The sequence below is a fragment of the Panthera uncia genome, chromosome B4 (assembly GCF_023721935.1).
Source record: "Panthera uncia isolate 11264 chromosome B4, Puncia_PCG_1.0, whole genome shotgun sequence".
In the NCBI taxonomy this organism is placed as follows: Eukaryota; Metazoa; Chordata; class Mammalia; order Carnivora; family Felidae; genus Panthera; species Panthera uncia.
In genome coordinates, this window is record NC_064809.1 from 64,676,496 (window position 1) to 64,695,978 (window position 19,483).

General features: G+C 36.3%; 1 protein-coding gene across 1 annotated transcript in view; it reads right to left on the reverse strand.

Moving 5' to 3' along the window:
• The window catches only part of CPNE8 (copine 8), a 227,106-nt gene that overhangs the window by 53,078 nt on the left and 154,545 nt on the right, over window positions 1-19,483 (reverse strand). The gene's annotated exons all lie outside the window — the stretch shown is intronic.

Below are 19,483 nucleotides of genomic sequence, written 5' to 3' on the forward strand. Positions count from 1 at the left end.
CAATCACACCTAATTTTAAAAATAATTTAATATAAAAAGTAAGCCATTTGAAAACATGAGTGCTGTAAATCACCTTATTTTTAGAGACAAATTACTTTTGACATATTGCACAACTCATTAAATACTTCAAAGTTTGGAACTGCTATTTAAATGGTGCTGATGATGACGAATATAACGATGACGATGGTGATGAGGTTGATGATGATGATGGGTACTACAGCATAGGGTCCCTTGTGGTTCTCTGAGTATAAATTATACTAATATTTCCTTCTTTTTCTACAAATTCAGCTTCCAAATCCCTAGACTATTCAGGTACTGAAACATATTCCACATTTTTTTTCCTAAGGAATGAACAACCTTTTGTGCTTTGCATTTAATAAAACTAATATAGATTCTCTTTATAGCTATAAGCAATTTTTTTCAGTAGAAATTAGGTTTATAGGCTAAGAATATAGGCTAATTTGGAGCATGACACTAACCCGTATGAACCAAAAGGAGTTAAAAACTTTTAGAAAAAGAGTGTTTTTGAGACATCTGGGAGAACATTTTGAGATAATAAATCCCTTTGAGGAACTGAAAAGAACAGTCACCATCAGCACATTGCTTCGTCATTCTGGTGCAAGGGAGAGAAGTGACTGTAATACAGGGTAGTATGGTGTTAATAGAGGGTAGTATGGTGTATTAGAAAGGTGCAGCTTTTGCATCTGAAAGAACAGGGTTTCAATTCCAGCAACCCAGTTGCTGACATTAGTCATGTTTCAAAACATGGTGCCTCAGAGGTCAGGTGCCTGGCACGCAATAATAGCAAGAACTAACAGAAAAACTAAATGAAATATTATATCTCTATATATTTATATGTGTGTATATATATATAATGTGGATTACAGATACACATTATATACTATAAGCATATAAAATGTGCTTTTACATAGCTTATATCAACTAATTTCATAATATTTTTTAAAAGACACCATTATTCTCCTTTTATAGACAAGGATTCTATGCTCACAAACTTCATAATTTTTGACACAAGTAATAAATGCCAGTATTGAAATCTGAATTAACATCTAACTTCAAAGACCACATTCATAAACTCTATACATACTACTCTGTTTCTACAATTAGATATTTATAAACTGCTTGACTATAATAACACAATAAAAGATAGTGATTATTATGTTACAAACAAAAATGATCCTATACAAGTATCCTTATGATAAGAATGCCAGGGCACATTCTTGTGCTTGGGCAAATTAGCTCATCTACCAAGTATGTTGTTAAATATATAAATCACAAAATTATCAGTATAAATATCTTTTTATGTTATTTTTTTCAAATGACACCTCTTTAGAAATGAAAAATAACTCTGAGTTTCAAGAACATATATTTTAGCACATTATAAAGGGCAGTTTAGGAGTTGAGTCTTTGATTCAATCTCCCTTAGGTTGTAGGGACAGACACCTTGTCTTGATTCAACTGTCTCTTGTAACACTGTCTGCACAATGCTTTGCCAATATTGGAACCTCACTGTATTTATTGGGTGATCGAATGCATTCATTTTATGCTTGCTTCTAATCTGTTCTCCAGGAGAGCCCAGGATGTGTAGCATAACCTCCAACTTCTTAGAAGCATTAGTTGCAGATTTTAAAAAAATTCAGTAATCAGAGATACAATGGTCCTTTCAAAGCCAAAGCTGTGCCTAGCAAAACTATAAGGAAAAGGCATGACTATTAAAGAACTATACTGTATATAAGAATAAAAAAAGAGTAGATATTTATTATTAAACTACCTGACTGAAACCTCTAGCTAACAAAACCTCTAGCTAAATAAACTAAATTACAAAAGCAAGCCAGTTAGGTAGCCCCAAAATAATGAGGTATTAAAAAAAAAAGAAGAGAAAACTTTAAAAAAAAAGAAAGGAAGGAAGGAAAGAAAGAAAAGAAGGAAGGAAAAAAGAAAGAGAGAGGGAGCCTCTTATCATACCATTTGGGTTTATTCATTTAAAAAACTACAATTCAACATTCATAGAGCATCTTCTGATTGCCAAGCACTATGTTAAGAAAACAGGAGCAAACCAAAAACTATCCTTGAATTCCTAGAGTTTATTTACTATTGTAGCTTTTACTATTAAAAAAATGACAAAAATAGCACAGCAGTTCATCATAGAATTCATAATCAACAGCATAACCTAAAACTCAACTGTGCATATACTGTGGATAACAGCTTATTTATTTCCAGGATTCCCAAGTTTCCATTCATATTATAATGTATAGTTGCTATACCAAGTGTTACATTCTATATATTTTGGAAATATTAATAAAATTTTAAAGAAAGTTGCTAGCAATACTATAACTTTAAGCTAGAAGACAGATTTCTTGAGGACTTTGATAAATGAATTGTGCCATAAAAGTAAACCAAACAAAACATCTGCATCAGTAATCCTGTTATCCTTTTTCATTCTTTAGTATTGCATGAAGCCTAATGTTGGAAAAAAAAAAAATCAATCAGCATCAAAGTAAAACATCTGAAGTCGCACAAGATGACTCCTGGCAGAATATTCATAAAATGATCACATACAAATCCTTGAAACATTCTGCTTAGGAAGCGTTACTTTAGCTGTCATTTTGCATTTTAGAAGCAGACAAGAAGGAACAGAATTTCAAGAAACCTGGATAGGAGTATTATATTATACAGTATAAATAAAGGCATGCCTGCCAAATTTCATGAGTTAGTAGTAACATCTCATAAGACTTCTCAATGCATATGTCCTAGTACTGCTAAAATATATACTTGGAAAATGTCCTTATTTTACTCTGCCACCTTTCCAAAAGCTGTAAATGACAAATCAGATATCAACACAGAAGATTTAACCAGCAGAGCAAAGATCCATAGAAAACAAGCATATATATGTATGTCAAAGAAAATGACACATATGCATGCATCTGTGTGCATGTGCATGCACACACACACACACAGTAATACTATCTTGGACAACTTTTCTACAACTGTCATTATGAATTTGTTATTGAGAACAAACAACTGTGATGGGGGTGTGCAGGACCGTTTTATTTTTTTCCCAATTTCAAATTCTGTTCAGCTACACAAACTGAACATTATCAATATGAAAGATGAACTGTTGCCATCCTCCATTTTAAAGTTAATCTTGACAAATGCAGGTTCTGATTCACCTGCTGTTGGAATTTAGAATGCTTAAATGAAATTGAGATGCCCACTTAGCTCTAATATTCCTCTTATTCTCACCACGCTGGCACCAAGACTATGCTTCTGCCTTGATAAACCGACATGCACTCTCTTTCTCTCTTGGGTTCTAGAATCTAGCCTGAATCTCTGGTTCACTTGCCTCAGGAACCACTATCATCCAGCCCAACCCTTCTTACCACTAGCTCACCATGGCCTAAACCCTTTCCTTTATCAGCTTTTCCCTTTCTCTTAAAAGTAGTTTAACTACCTAACAATTACAACAACAAAAACATTACCTGATTCTAAATTTTGCTGCATCTTCAAAATCCCTGCTTCCCGTGCCCATAAACAAGTCAAAGGATTAATTGCCCTCAGCAAGTGAGATCTAGAATGATGGCAAGCTTTGAGATACACAAATGTAAATTCAAATATAAACACTTTCACCTACTTGCAATATGATCTTGCAAAAGCTATTTAACCTCCCTGCAGCTCATTTATACTAAGTTAAGGATAATAAAACCTTCTTGAATTGTTGTTTTGAGGACAAGCACCTGTCCTTTAGCAGGCACTCAATAAGTAGTTGATGCTTATTATCACCATTATATTTTTTTTAAAAATTTTAAAGTATATTTATTTATTTTTGAAAGAAAGAGAGAGCACAAGTGGGGTAGGGGCAGAGAGACAGAGAGAGAGAGAGGATTCCAAGCAGGCTTCACACTGTCAGCGCAGAGCCTGACATGGGGCTCGAATCCACAAACCTTGAGATCATGACCTGAGATCAAGAGTTGGACACTTAACCAACTGAGCCACCCAGGTGCCCCTTATCACCATTATTGATGCTAGCTTTTTCGGATCTGAGTTAGCATACTTCTTTGAAAACTGGAGCTCGCAGTGCTTATCAAATTTCTGGACCTACCAGAGATTCAGGTTATTTCTCAGAACCTGACTCTCCCATGTCAGATTTTCTTTCCTTTCTACCGGCTACAAAGGTCCCAACCTGCCCAACTCCAAACTGCAGCACAGTAGAAATGTGCTACCTGGGGGGCGCCTGGGGGGGCTCAGTCGGTTAAGATTCTGACTTCAGCTCAGGTCATGATCTCACAGTTCATGAGTTCAAGCCCCGCATCAGGCTCTGTGCGGTCAGTGCAGACTGCACCTCTGATCCTCTGTCCCCTACTCTCTCAGCAACCCCCCCCCCCCACACACACACACACTCTCTCTCTCAAAAATAAATGATTTTTTATAAATGGTGTTATCTGGGTACCTCCCAGATGGGTACCAACAAAATCCCTTGGCATAAAGTAACTGTAAGCTATGACTCGTGCCTTATTTTCTTTTCTATCTTTCCAAACAGTCTGGATTTCTGATGGATCAGTAAAATGTCAAAAGTAAGAATGAAAAGCAATGGGACAAACAATGTGGTTCTTCAACTATTTACATTAATATTCTTGATCCTTACTAAATCCAATTTTCATCAATTACCAAACCTTTGTGCTTTCTCTAGACTTTGAAGATTGAGTTCAGTATTTTTTAACACAATAAGAGGGTTCTGAAGTACAACTTCACAGAGTCTTGCAGTTAAAGAGCTTCTTATCAAGAAAGGTATTACAAGATGGCCAAAGTTTTTTCAAATCGCTAGTTTAGAAAATATCTTACAATTGACCTAATCAAAATAAACAATAAAACATCACCCCAAAGAAACAAACAAACAAAAATGCAAGCACTATCCAACAGCATCCCATTTAATGTGAGGTAGGTGCTGAAGAGGTAATGAACCCTAGTAGAAATACTATGAACTTTTTTTTTTTTTAATTTTTTTTTTCAACGTTTTTTTTTATTTATTTTTGAGACAGAGAGAGACAGAGCATGAACGGGGGAGGGGCAGAGAGAGAGGGAGACACAGAATCTGAAACAGGCTCCAGGCTCCGAGCCATCAGCCCAGAGCCTGACGCGGGGCTCGAACTCACGGACCGTGAGATCGTGACCTGGCTGAAGTCGGACGCTTAACCGACTGCGCCACCCAGGCGCCCCGAAATACTATGAACTTTTGACTCATAGATTGAGGAGCTTGAAACCCAGGGTCACAACTAGCTAGCTAGTTGTGAGTCCTCTGCAAGATTACCAAGTCTCTGATCCCCAGCTTTCTCATATGATAAACAGGTAATAGCTACAATGAAGAAGTCCTCTAATAAAAATAAAACCCTGAAGTACCTGCTTATAACAATTACTCTACATGCTGGAGGACAAATCTCCTGAAGAATCCATGTCATCGTCTCCTAGTTCATATGAATCCTTTCCTCTGCTGGGTCACAAGAGACAGTTCTCTCTTAACATTAACACATATTTCTTTTTCATTACTTCTTCTCATAGTGTTGGTCATTGGTATATCAAGGATAGGATAATAAACTCCCAACCAGTGTAGACAGTAGGAAGTGCATTGTCCGTAGATGATTTAAAACCAATAATTTAATCTAATACTCGGTCCACATTTTAATATAAGCATAAATCAGCAATTCTAAACAATGTAAATGATAAAATTCTCCTACTCTATCACAACCTGCCCACCAGGTCAACTGCCCACCAGAGAGGAACTATGTTAGAGAATGTGTGGCTAGAAGTGCATACTCTGATCATAAAATATAACTAAGAAACTGCCTGATACAAAACATTGTCAATGTTTGGGCTAACTTAGTGCTAGTTCTCATGACAAAACATACATGCAGTTTCCTTGGACTGTGAAATAAATGCCTCTGAAAAAATCATTTGAAAAATAACATAAGCTGTTAATGAAACCACACTCTTAAAAGATGTACCTGGACATCTCTAGCCTTTTCAAGCATGCATTTAAACATGTAAAAATCAGAATCATGCATTAACCAAAACAAAGTTTATGAGTTTTAATATTCATAAAAGTTTATTTTCTAAATCTTAGTTTAGGTTAGTTTAGTTTATAGATGATAATATTCTATGTGAATGTATTTATAGAAGGCAGAATGGCTTTGTTTTTATTAGATTTACCCCCATTCAGTGTTGCAGGGTTTAGCTCTCCACTGATTTGATGAATATAAAACACTTGGGTGCCACAACAAGAAACACTATAAAAAACCTAGACAAGGATATTCAGTTTTCAAATAAGAAATTGGATTAGTTAGGAAAAAAAAAAAAAAAACTTACAGTATTTCATGTTCTGGCAAGATGTGCACCCTGAGGCAACCTATCCAATATAACGCTCCCAATTTTATAAAAGTAAGGCAAACATTTTACAACATCATTGAACTTGCTTCAAGTATTTTTAAGGAATAGAAATCCTTATGGAACTTGTTGATAAGAGGACTTACTGATATTTAACTCACCCTTAAAATAAGCAGTATCAAAAGCCCACGTTAGCCTTTAAAATTAGCTTATAATGGTAGGTAGCTTTTTTATCCCCTCAAAGACTTCTTACTTTTTTAAAAATAGAATATAAACTTTTTATTGATAATTTCAGACAAATTTTAGAATCAGGATCAAGAGTTTGGGTTGAAATTGGAATGTAGGGAATGTCTTGGCAATTCCTCCAAAGAGAAGTGAACTATAAAAAATTACTTTTATTGACTCTGTAAATTTGAATATATCTTTTTCTCTCTCTGTCTCTGATAAGCAGGACAATTACCACCAGTGATATTATGAAGACCAAATGAGATAGGACACATTGGAAATTTAAACAAGTTCTAATTATTCAGAAAAATAGTAGCTAGCATTTATTGGGGTTAACTCTCTGCTACTGAATCCACATAGCCGCTGCATGAGATATGCACTATTATTTTTATTCCTATTTCATATAAATGGAAACAGGTTATGCTAATGAGAAACAGATTTAGAATTTGAACTAGGCAGTTAATGCCAGAACCTAAATTCTTGATCACTACTATGCACTGCCTCAGTTATCAGCAACCATATCTTTGCAATTGACCTGACGTTTTGTCAAATATTTACTTATGATTTTAATTCCGTCCCAGAATTATCCCACTTAGTGTTTTACCTATCACCTTCTCTCATGGTCCCTTTCTGCTAAGATCTGAGGGAAAACAAACAGTCCATGGTTTTAATCTTGATCTCGTCTTTCCTTGAAGTCACTACAAACCCAGATATCAGTGAAGTTGAGATAATTTCTGGCAGAAGCAACATAAAAAGCATTTTTTATTATTCCAGAAACCCTGATTTATCTGTTTTGTTTGGTGATTGTGAAATCCATTGTGGAAAGAAGATAAAGTCTGAGAGACACAGACACGGGGGTTTATAACATAGGTCACTGAATTGTCACACTCTTTTGTTTAAAAGTCGTATTTGTTTATAACGTTTCATTATGCTAAGAGATTTGGGGGAAAAAAGAGTAGAAAGACAGGGTTAAAATAGCTTTCTCACTAATGTGGATTTATTCAGTGGTTACTTGGTGTTTAGCTCTATTAAAAATATTTTAAAATTGCCAAACTCCTTGAGAAGATAAATCATATATACAGACAAATTAAAATGACACCCAACAAAACTAGTGAGCACTCCATATAAGTGGTAGGGACTTTTGTAGCTCATGGGAGGTTGGTTGAGAGTTTGGGCTTTCGTCAGAGGAAGAAAAAGACAGTCTGTAGTCCTGCAAGTTTCTAATACATTTAATAGTCTAATAAAGCACGGACTAGGATTCAATGTTGACATGAATGTCATGTGAACATGAATTTTAGACTCAGATGCAGAATTTGTGATCTGTTTTCCTCCTTCATCTGCCAGTCAAAGAGATATGGAAAACTTTATAGATATTTGTTCTTGGTCATGTTACTGGCGGAGTGAAGAGTTTCATGAAGACTTCAGACACATAGAGGACTGAAGGGCAGACAAAACCAAATTAATATTTATGATTCTACCCTGAGATAGTTATAGTGTGATCCATTGGAAATATAGAAATATGTATTTTACAGATCTGTAGAAGTCAATAAACACATTTCACAGATAATAATTGTAATAATGATAATGCTACCCTAAAGCGGAATCTCAGATTTCAGAGCAGTTGTGACTTTATATGAATCTCACATTGTCCTTATTAGTAGTTATTGGGTATTCAAAGCCATAGATTAGAGATTCCTGGATAAATATCTTTAGTTGCTAATTATATCAGATTTTTAATATTTAAAATGATTTCTTAATAAGTAAACAATAAAATAACTACTGGGATAAATGTACAGAGTATAATTTTAAAAAAATGACCTCATATTCAACAATCCAAAAGAGGCAGTTTTTATTACTCTACAGTGAGACCTCCTTTATAGATATTAGTCTTGTACTTAGAAAATAAACCTCTCTATGACCTCAAGTCATAGAATATGTCTCATGCTCCAGGAAAAGCACAGGACTGTTTCACCAAAAACAAGTTCTAAAAATCAGATTTTTATTTCAGAGAATATTTGCATAAATATTGGCTGATTTAGAATGCATCGGTCTCATATGCTCACTGTGTGGCTGAATCCATAAACCTGACTATCACAGCTAAACAGAATATTTGAGGAACTGAGATTGTGAATGAAAGTATGGCTTCACAAACAATCAGGGTTATATTTTCATGTAAATATCTACATCAATAACAATGAAAGCAATGGAAACCTAGAACACCCAATACTAAAAATTAGGCTATCATGTTCCTTTGAATAGGAAAATATTAAAGGACTATGAAAATAATTTTGTTTAGTATTTAAATGTGTTCATTCTTAACTCTGCATAATTTCTACTTAGATTCATGAGAAAACAAATAATGTTCTTATAATTTTCTATTGAATTATTTTTTGTGAGCTGACACAAGAAGAGAGACGAAATTTTAAAAGGAAATTCAAGAATTCCTTTCTAAGAGTTTAATCACAAGCTATTATTCCACATCGGTCACCTGTTTGCCATCTTTTGCTTTTCTCATGCTCCTACACATGCAAGGGAAATATTTTACAAAATTAATGCAGAGCACAAAATAAATGCAGGAAAATCTCAACTAACTTTATTTTGGATAGCCCAGAGCCAGCCAGAATACCAACTGTTACTCATATTGTATATGATGATTTTTTAACTTTTTTGAAGACCTCTAGCTTTACTTGTCAACTAAAGTTCAGCATAATCATAAATTAACAAGAGTTTCTCCTAGATTAGAAAAAATATGAATAGGCCCCTGAACTGATACCACCCAAATTAGCAACAATGATGCTAACCCAAGTCAGCCATAAAACAATCCACAAACACCTGTAACAACTATTGCCATGTTCCTGCAAGTTAAAAGTGAGTAATTACTACAGTTCATTATAAAAACAAAGTGGAATTGAACACTTTGTTCCAATCACTTCAGAAATATCATACTTACTTGGAAAGATGGCATAGCAGCTCTTCAAAAAAGCTAACCTTGATAATTCCACAAATCTTCAAATGTACTAATATGACCTCCAAAATACTACTTTGGGTTGCTTGGCTGATTGCAGCCTAAAGTGCCAGCTTATTTCATTGTTCTTCAGTGTAATCACAGGATAAAAGGGAAGAACAGATGGCTAAATTAAGAAGAGTCTTATGAGATGTATGCTGAAGAGGAGTTCAATCAAAGACTAAGATGTGAATACTGGGGAAGTTCAGCTGAAGACTTGACCACAGTTAAAGGATGTAGCTTTCGGCTACCTTTCTGTCTTCTGTCTTCAGTTGAAAATACTAAATCTTTTAGGTAGAACTGGTGGAAGAAGGAGCAGAGGAAAAGCAAAACAACAACAACAACAACAAAAAAAAAATGGGGGGGGGAGGGTTGAAACTTGGGTTTCCAAAGACATGAGCTTTTACAAAAGACATCACAAGAGCTAATAAACAGAGGTTTCATGGATAAAAACTGACTCAGCTCAGTCAGCTGAGCATCTGACTCTTGATTTCAGCTCAGGTCACGATCCCAGGGTTGTGGTATCAAGCATCATATTGGGCTTTGCACTGAGCGTGGAGCCTGCTTCAGGTTCTCTCTCTGTCTCTCTCTCTCTCCCTCTGCCCCCTCCCCCTGCTTGTTCTTTCTCTCTCTCTAAAAAAAAAAAAAATTGACAATGACTTATAACATTATCAATTCATCAAAAATAAAAAAGGAGTGGCACTATTTGGTAAGGATATGGTAAACTTTCACATACAAATGAAAGTGTTCGGAGTGTAAATGATTATTACTGCTACCCTTTCAGCAACACAATTTAGAAATATCTAACAAACTATAAAATATACATTCCATTTCATTGAACAACATTCTTCCTAGGAAACGTCCCTGTAGATATGCTTAGTAACGTACATAAAAAGTTTGCACCAGGATTTTAACATTGCAGCCTTGTTTATAACAAGAAAATAAAACGGATGCAACTGAAGTGTATATCATGAAAATTAAAAAAAAAAATTTTTAACGTTTATTTTTGAGACAGAGACAGAGTGCCAGTGGGGAGGGGCAGAGAGAGATGGAGACACAGAGTCCTAAGCAGGCTCCAGGCTCTGAACTGTCAGCACCAAGCCCAGTGCAGGGCTAGACCTCATGGACTGCAAGATCATGACCTGAGTCAAAGTCAGAGGCTTAACCATCTGAGCCAACCAGGCGCCCCAATCACAGAAAAATTTTAGACTAAATTATGTACATCCATATAATGGAAAACTTAAAATAAAGTAGATTAAGTACTGACAAGGATATATACATATACACAATATATTTAAATGAACAAAATATACATTATAGAATATTGTGCACACAAATATCTAACTATGATCATCTCTAGAAGGTATGATTACAGAGGATCTAGCTTCATACTAAATTATGTTCATTTTACCTAATTTTCCTTTTTACCATTCACACTTTATGTTTATAATGCAAAACACAAATATTTTTATGCCTAAAATTTGGGAGACATAATACTTCTTTCCCCCAAACCTGAATATAAAACACTAATAAAATAAGAAAAAAAGAAGAATTTCATTTTTGAAAAAAAAATAATGAAGAATATGAAATAAAACCAAAGTATTTAACAATTTTAAGACTTTAACTTGTAAGAAATTCTGACTGATGTTCACAAAAGTCAGTAGCCAATTACTGAAACTATACATAATTGTCAATTATTATAATTTTCCTAATTTAAAATGAATGCAGCTCATTATATTCCATGTTACTATTATTCAGAAATTTTTTGTAGTTATGTGTCTGTTTTTTACATGACTTCCCTTCACTGCAGTGCATTTATCTACTTGGAGGTTGAGTTTCTTAATAGCAAGGGTAGAAAGCCAAAATGTTTCGATGTCTAAACAGGTGGAAAAAAAAATTGACAGAAATTTATCAATAAAAATAAAAATAATGTACTGAATATTTAGATTAGATATTTGTAGCTATACTTCCACGTTGGTTTTCATATTGGTGTTTTCCTCTCAAATTGCTATAATTTGTTATTTTCATACCAACAGAAATTTTTAAGAAAGCTAGGAACATGAAACTTTACCCTTCATTTCTTATAATCAGAACCCATCAGGCATTCTATGAAGTAAGTACTCTGATCAATCCCCATAACTCACAGTTAAATGAAGTTTAAATCTTCATAAATATCTAATAATAAAATTCTTAGATATTCCGCATGCTAAGCAATCACCTTCCATTAGGCTAGGTAAATTAAACTGTATTTTTGACTGACATCAATTAGATCATAAATATTACATACATACAGACTAAAAGTTAAGTAAATGAGCTTCTTTTTAATGATTTTTGGAAAAAGGGAAAATTATCAATGAAAATATTACTCATGAAAGAAAGAGGAGAAAGTAGGTGAGCACCAGGGGAAAGAGACCAATGGAAAGATGACTAAAGTTAATTCCCATGAGGCATTTAGCTCTGGCTTGACACATAAGTAGTCAGAAGATGCTAGCTATTATTATATACAAATTACATTGTGTTGTAAGTTGATAGGTTAGAGTAAGTCTTCTGTAAGAATATAAACAATAACTTCAGAGAACTGGAAAATAAGTATCATTAAGGCCATGAAAGAGCTGGAAAATCTAGTTGAATGCCATCATTTCACAGATAAACTATAGAACTAGAGACTCATGTGAACTGTAGGAAACTGAAACTTGGCTATATGAAATTATTTGTCTGCCATTATATGTCATGAGGAGTGTCATGATAAACCACCTCATGGTATCATTAATAAAAATCAGAATTTAAATTCTTTACTCAATTGCTTAACAAGTCCTTAAGAGCAAAGACACATAAAGACAGACTACGATAATTATTTTGTCTATTGATGTGTATTTCATCATCAAAAGAAACAGCATATTAACAATTCTATATTATACATATTACAAATAATGATAATAGGTAAGTGTGTAATTGCAATATATTTAAAAGATAATACATTTAATATATATACCTACATATGAAGATAACACATTATATGTAAATAACATTTTTATGTTCTGTTTATGTTCTGAATATATCCATATATAAAGTAATATAAATCCAGTTAGATTGAAATTCAACCTTTATTTTCCCTGGCCCTATTTTTAAATCAAAAATGGATTCTTACAAAGGAAGAATTAGGGGCGCCTGGGTGGCTCAGTCGGTTAAGCGTCCGACTTCAGCTCAGGTCACGATCTCACAGTCCGTGAGTTTGAGCCCGCGTCGGGCTCTGGGCTGATGGCTCAGAGCCTGGAGCCTGCTTCCGGTTCTGTGTCTCCCCCTCTCTCTGCCCCTCCCCCATTCATGCTCTGTCTCTCTCTGTTTCAAAAATAAATAAACGTTAAAAAAAAATTAAAAAAAAATAAATAAAGGAAGAATTAGAAGACAGGAAGATATGATTAGAACAAAGTGTACCTCATAGGTTGGGACTCCATTTATATACAGACATCTGGCAAAAAAACGTCACTAGTGTTTCTTCCAGAACACACTTCCTATACGTAGGAAGTGTGTAAGTCAAAAAAGAAAAAAAAAGAATCTTGGAGGTTGTAAGCAGCAGAAAAATGTGATAACATGATATAGTCAAGACCATCATTGCTCTAGATACTGTAGAAAACCTATTTGTCGTAATTAGTCCTAAGGATCCTCAAAAGGAGAATATGCACAACCAATAAAAGAGATTTATTGGTAACAGATTTTGAAAATGTCTTTTACTAGTAGACTCACATCAAACTATTACTAGATTGGCACTGCTGACAAAACATACAGGGTGTTTCTTTCATATAAATACACATTTCACATGGTCACAAAGTAAAAGAAAACAAAACAAAAACCAAAAGGAAATTTTCACACTTAAAGCTTCTGATCATTATTTCAACACACTAATTATAGCCAGACATAGCAAGCACTTTTTTAAAAATCTTATAAAGAGAATGTTAAGAAATGTCCATTGTTTTACCATCTTTTTTTTTTTATCAACTATTATTTATAGCTCCTAAGGTGTTTACTTAGACAGGAATCTATTTTTTTAATAACATTTATTTATTATTGAGAGAGAGAGAGAGAGACAGAGCATGAGCATGGGAGGGGCAGAGAGAAGGAGAGACACAGAATCCAAAACAGGCTCCAGGCTCCAAGCTGTCAGCACAGAGCTCGCCGCGGGGCTTGAACTCACAAACTGTGAGATTATGACCTGAACTGAAGTCAGACACTCAACCGACTGAGCCGCCCAGGCACCCCAGGAATCTATTTTTTTAATGTTTATTTTATTTTTGAGAGAGAGAGAGAAGGAGACACAAAATCCAAAGCAGGCTCCAGGCTCTGAGTTATCAGCACAGAGCCTGACGCAGGTTTTGAATCCACGAACTATTAGCTCATGACCTGAGCCGAAGTTGGATGCTCAACCAAATGAGCCACCCAGGTGCCCCAGGAATCTATTTTTAATGTTTTACTTAAGGGGGGGGGGAGGGCCAGAGAAAGAGGGGGACAGGGAATCTGAAGCAGGTTCCAGGCTCTGTGCTGACAGCAGCGAGCCTGATGTGGGGCTCACATTCATGAACCATGAGATCATGATCTGAGCCAAAGTCAGACGCTCAACTGAGCCACTCAGGCGGCCCTACAAGAATCTATTTTTTATGACCAATTCAACTGTCCATTTTCCATCTTCTAAAGATAAAAATATGCATAGACATTGGAATACTAAGGAGAGTTGGCAATGAGGGAGAAAGGGGCCAGGGAGAGGTTGACAGCTCTGACTCCATCTTGCAACTTCCGCCTATTGTAGAGTTCTTGGAAGAGCAGCTATTTCCTGTATGCATGATAAACATCTTGAGGTTCAGATATCTAGAAAGTTTCCTGACCTGTCCCACAATATTGAACAAAAGAGGTCAACGAATCACTGAGCAATCTGAAATTTCTCCATCACTGCAGTTTTAAGCTCTAAAAACACCACCTTCCCTTGATCTCTTCAGATAGGCACACCAACTGTGTTGGGTTGTCCTTTTGCAAACCTAAATAAAGATTTGTCTCCTTTTTCCTTGCTCATAGGTTCGTTCCTCAAGTTCTTTAGCAATGGGCGATGAGGATGGGATGTGAAGCAACCTCCTAGGTACCTCATAGGACCTGCCAAAGTATACATGGAAGCCCCTTGTTGCTTCTCTTCCTGTGGCTTCTATAATCCCAGGAGGTGATTAAGGTACAGTCTTCTCACATCTCCAACCTTGGAAGAGGTCAGGAGACTTTTCTTTCAGGAAATTTCCTCACTTCAGAACTGCTAACAATTCACGCAGGGATTATTCCAATATAAAATGGGTACCAATCTCTCAGAAAGAGCTCTTGCTGATCTGCTGTCATCTAGCCCCTCCACTGGTTTTATGTATAAAAACCATAGCCCAGGGAGCTGTACATTTGTCTCAACCTGGGTTCAAATTACTGAAGATGGTTTAAAACGTCACTGGCCTCGTTGGGGCACCTTAGCTGTCCCTAAATTGGTATATGTAAGAGCAGAACTCTAGAGGCAAAACTATCCTACTTCACAACATCAATAGGAAGTCTATTTTAATTGGTACTCAGAAGCTTCTAAATGAACCAATGATTTCATCATAGCCTCTTTAAAGTCAAAGTTGGAGTTATTGGCCCTAGTTCTGATAGTCGGGTACTTTCTTTCACCCCCCTGGTCCAAAACAGAACTTCTAAATCTTCCAAAATTTCCTACCCCCACCCCAAAATTCAGAACAGTTTACTTGACAACTAACATTGACTATCAGTGCCTACATTCTAGGTTCTCCTGACCTTTACCAACTAGTATGCATGCTTTGTTGGACCTACACAGGCCCAAGAATGGATGGATAAATCTGGATGGGAAGATTCCCTATGGGATTTTAAACTTCCTTATAATGAAACCCTAGAAAAACCTTCTAAAAGTTAAAAAAAAGTTAAAAAAAAAATAGCTGCAAATTTAATCAATGTGATTCCCTATATGTGGCCACTTCCAACAAATTAGAAGGCAATACAAAAAATGACTCAAAAAAAGGAAGAACCTGTTTCAGAGCTTTTTGATAATTCAAAACAAAATTTGTCTGATTCTGGAATCCCTAGATTGGATAAAAGAGCAACCGAGTTGTTTAATTCAATGTTTCCAGAGGGCCTCTTTGATTCAGTCTCAACTCTGGTCAAATAAAATGACGCCAACTCGCAGACCAAAACTCCTTTACCCTTGCAACCACTGCTAAAAGAGTGGCAAAAGCTGTCAAAGGAGAAAAAGAAAGGTGAGTGAATAGACTTTTGAGCTGTCAAAAACAAATGATGAAGTTTATGGCTTTACAAATAGCAAACCCCAAATCCATGCCACAAGTTAAAACATCCAGCTCAACTGATACAACCCTTTTTCTTTTGCAAAACACCTAGACATTTCAACAAGGAAAGCCTGAAATACAAAAGGTTCCTCCAATAGAATCCACAAATCTCAAACACAATTCCCTTATCAGATTAGGGATGCTCTGAGGACAAAGGGGATTTTTCCCTTTCTCCTAGCAAACACCACAGGAGAAATTCCTATAATGATTCAAAATGAAGACCATTTCATTCTCATAGACTCTGGAATAATTTAGTCAGTCTTCAATCCCTTTCTATTTTCCAATCCCCTTCCTTGGAGTAGAAAAGTATTTACCATGATCGGGGTGACTAATCAGCCACAAAAAGGAAAAAGGAAATATTTTTAGATCTGCCGTCTCAATCTTCAGAATTCCTAATTCTATCTATCTGCCAAATACTATTCTTCCGTCAGTCCACTGCCTTCCCATTCCTAAAGGTACCTGATCAGTTATGGGCAACTTCCTCTACCAATATAGGACACATAATTTCAGCTTCCCCAATAACCATTCAAATTGATCCACCAAAGTCCTTATCTAATATTAAGCAGTACTTGTCAAGCCTTATGGCCATTAAAAGAATAACTCATATTATTCAAGACCTTATCAACTAAGGATTGGTCATGCCCAGTACGAAATCTTGCAATACTCCCATTTTTTCAGTTAAAAATCCCATAATAGAGGATGGCATTTTGTTCAGGACCTTAGGGCAGTTAACACTACAACCCATCACCCTACTGTTCCTGACTTCTCCACTCTCCTTTCTAACATACCCACCAAAACAACTACTTTTTCTGTTATTGACCTATGCAGTGCCCTTTTCAACATCCTCATGGACTCCCAAAGTCATTATCCTTTTGCTTTTACATGGAACAATCAACAATACACTTGCACAGCCCTACCCCAGGGACATATCAAAAAAGCCCTATTTCTCTCAAATCCTCCATGCTGACTTGAAAGATTTTGATTTCCCTGGGAAATCTGTACTATTACAATATATAAACAATTTTATGCCCCCCCCCCAAAGGCCTCTCTCATTGACATGAAGTATCTTCTCCAACAATTAGCCAACAAAGGACACAAAGTATCTACAGATAAATTACAATTCTGCTCTGTCTCTGTCAAATTCCTAGTCCACCTTTTAACACCAGTTGGGCTAAAAATAGAACCAGACGGAACTACCATCACGCGATTCCCTCAACCCCAGACTAAAAGACAATAATGAGGTTTCCTGGGTCTTACTGGATCCTATCACCTTTGGATTCCTAATATTCCCTCATATGCTCTCCTGACTGCAACCCTCTAGACCCTAACGCAGGGCCTCAAGAGACCTGTGATGCCTTCATACCTTTAAAAAAAACAGCTCATCTCTTCCCCAACTCTAGGATACGCTAATTACCAACAGGCCCTTCCTTTTAGTCCATGAACTTTCTGGTAACACCTTGGGAATCCTGACCCAAAGGTATGGAGGCCAACAATGCCCCACAGACTTTACAGGGTATTGCAGACTTTAATCAGGCCCTTTGGCCAAAGGATTACCTCCCTGCCTCCATGCCCTAGCAGGCACCTTAATACTCCTTACTGCCACCAAACAAACAAACAAACAAACAAACAAAAAACAACCGTACTAAATTCTCCCCTATAGATATTAGTCCCACATAGAGTTAAAACTCTCTTAGGGGAGCCTGAGTGGCTCAGTCAGTGAAGTGTTCTACTCTTGATATCCACTAAGGTCATGATCTAGTGGTCATGAAATCAAGCCCTGTGTCAGGTCCATGCTGAAAGCACAGCCTGCTTAGCATTCTCTCTTTCCCTCTCCCTCTGCCCCTCCCCCCCCTCCCACAAAATAAATAATAAAAAAAAATAAACATTTGGAAAAAAAAAAAAAACCTCTTAGATTCCCACCACACCAAACATCAATCCGCCAGTCCATCTATCCTTTCCAATCATTCCACACTCTTGTCCTCTTCTCAATCTGCTACCTGACTTCCCTTACCCCTCAAAGATTCAAGTGAATTCATTTGCATCCTTGTAACTGACTCATTACTTACTACTCAATTAGACCTTCATAAATTTCCCCTACCAAATCCACACTTTACTTGGTTTATTGATGGATCTTACATTAAAAATGGTCAAGGAAAATACAGTGCAGGATACTCTGCAGTATCCACTGAAAAAAAGATCAAAGCAGGCTCCTTGCCCCAGGCTCATTAGGCCCAATAAACTAAATTACATGCTCTAACAAGAGTATGCCAATTGGCAATAAATAAAGCTCTCACTGTCTATGGAGCAGATATGTTTTTGGGGTTGCCCATGATTTTGGTATGCTCCAGAAACAGTGAGAGTTTCTAACATCCTCTGGCCAATCCATAAAAACAAAACTTATATATGAAAACTGCCTTGACACCATTCTCTTTCCCTTTTAGGCTTAGCTATTATAAAAATTCAAGCTCATTTCAACCTTGATATCCCTGAAGCCAAGGGCAATCACGCTAACCAGGCTGCCAAAAATGTGGTGCTTCAAACTTCTGATTTACAAACAACCATCTGTATGACCTTCATTCCCTTAACCCAAATTACTTAAAACAAACTCAACAAAACATGACTGAAGATGTAAAGGAGAAATGGATGAAACAAGGCTCCTATGAGAACTTCTCCAAGACAACCTTTGGGTGGGACCAAATAACAAACCTGAACTACTAAAAAGAGCCCAAAGAGCTCCTTTAAAAATTTATCCAAAATATGGCACATTAGGGCACAAGTAAAATTGTCCAGTGGGCACAACAGCAGTATCGGAAACCATCTCCAACTGTTGCCCAACAAATATTTCAAAAATTTTCCCCTTGCACAATCCTGCAGAACCATATCATGCTGCTTTAGGTCAATTCTCAGTGGGCCATTTGACATCTTGCAAATTGATTTCATCCAGCTTTTCCCATTTACCAAATATAAATATGTATTGGTAATGATCTGTAAGTTTTCTCACTGGATCAAGGCATTTCTTTGTAGGCAGGCAACAGCTAAAGCAGTGGCCAAAAACCTATTAGAAAAAAAATCATTCCCCATTGGGGTATTTCTTGACAGCTACATAGTGATCAAGTAACCCATTTTACTGGTCAAATTGTCCAAGAGATCTGCAAAATTGGTGTTTTTTTTTTTGTTTTTTGTTTTTTTTTTTTTAAGATCTGCAAAATCTAATCCATCTTTCAACATTTTCATTGCATCTACCATCCTCACCCCTCAGGATTAATTGAACAAACTAATGGCATAATCAAAACTCAATTGGCCAGGGACATCTGGGAGGCTCAGTTGGTTGAGTGTCCGACTTCACCTCAGGTCATGATCTCGCGGTTCCTGGGTTTGAGCCCTGCATCAGGCTCTGTGCTGACAGCTCACAGCTGCTTCAGGTTCTGTGTCTCCCTCTCTCTCTGCTCCAACCCCAGTTCTCTCTCTCTCTCTCTCTCTCTCTCTCTCT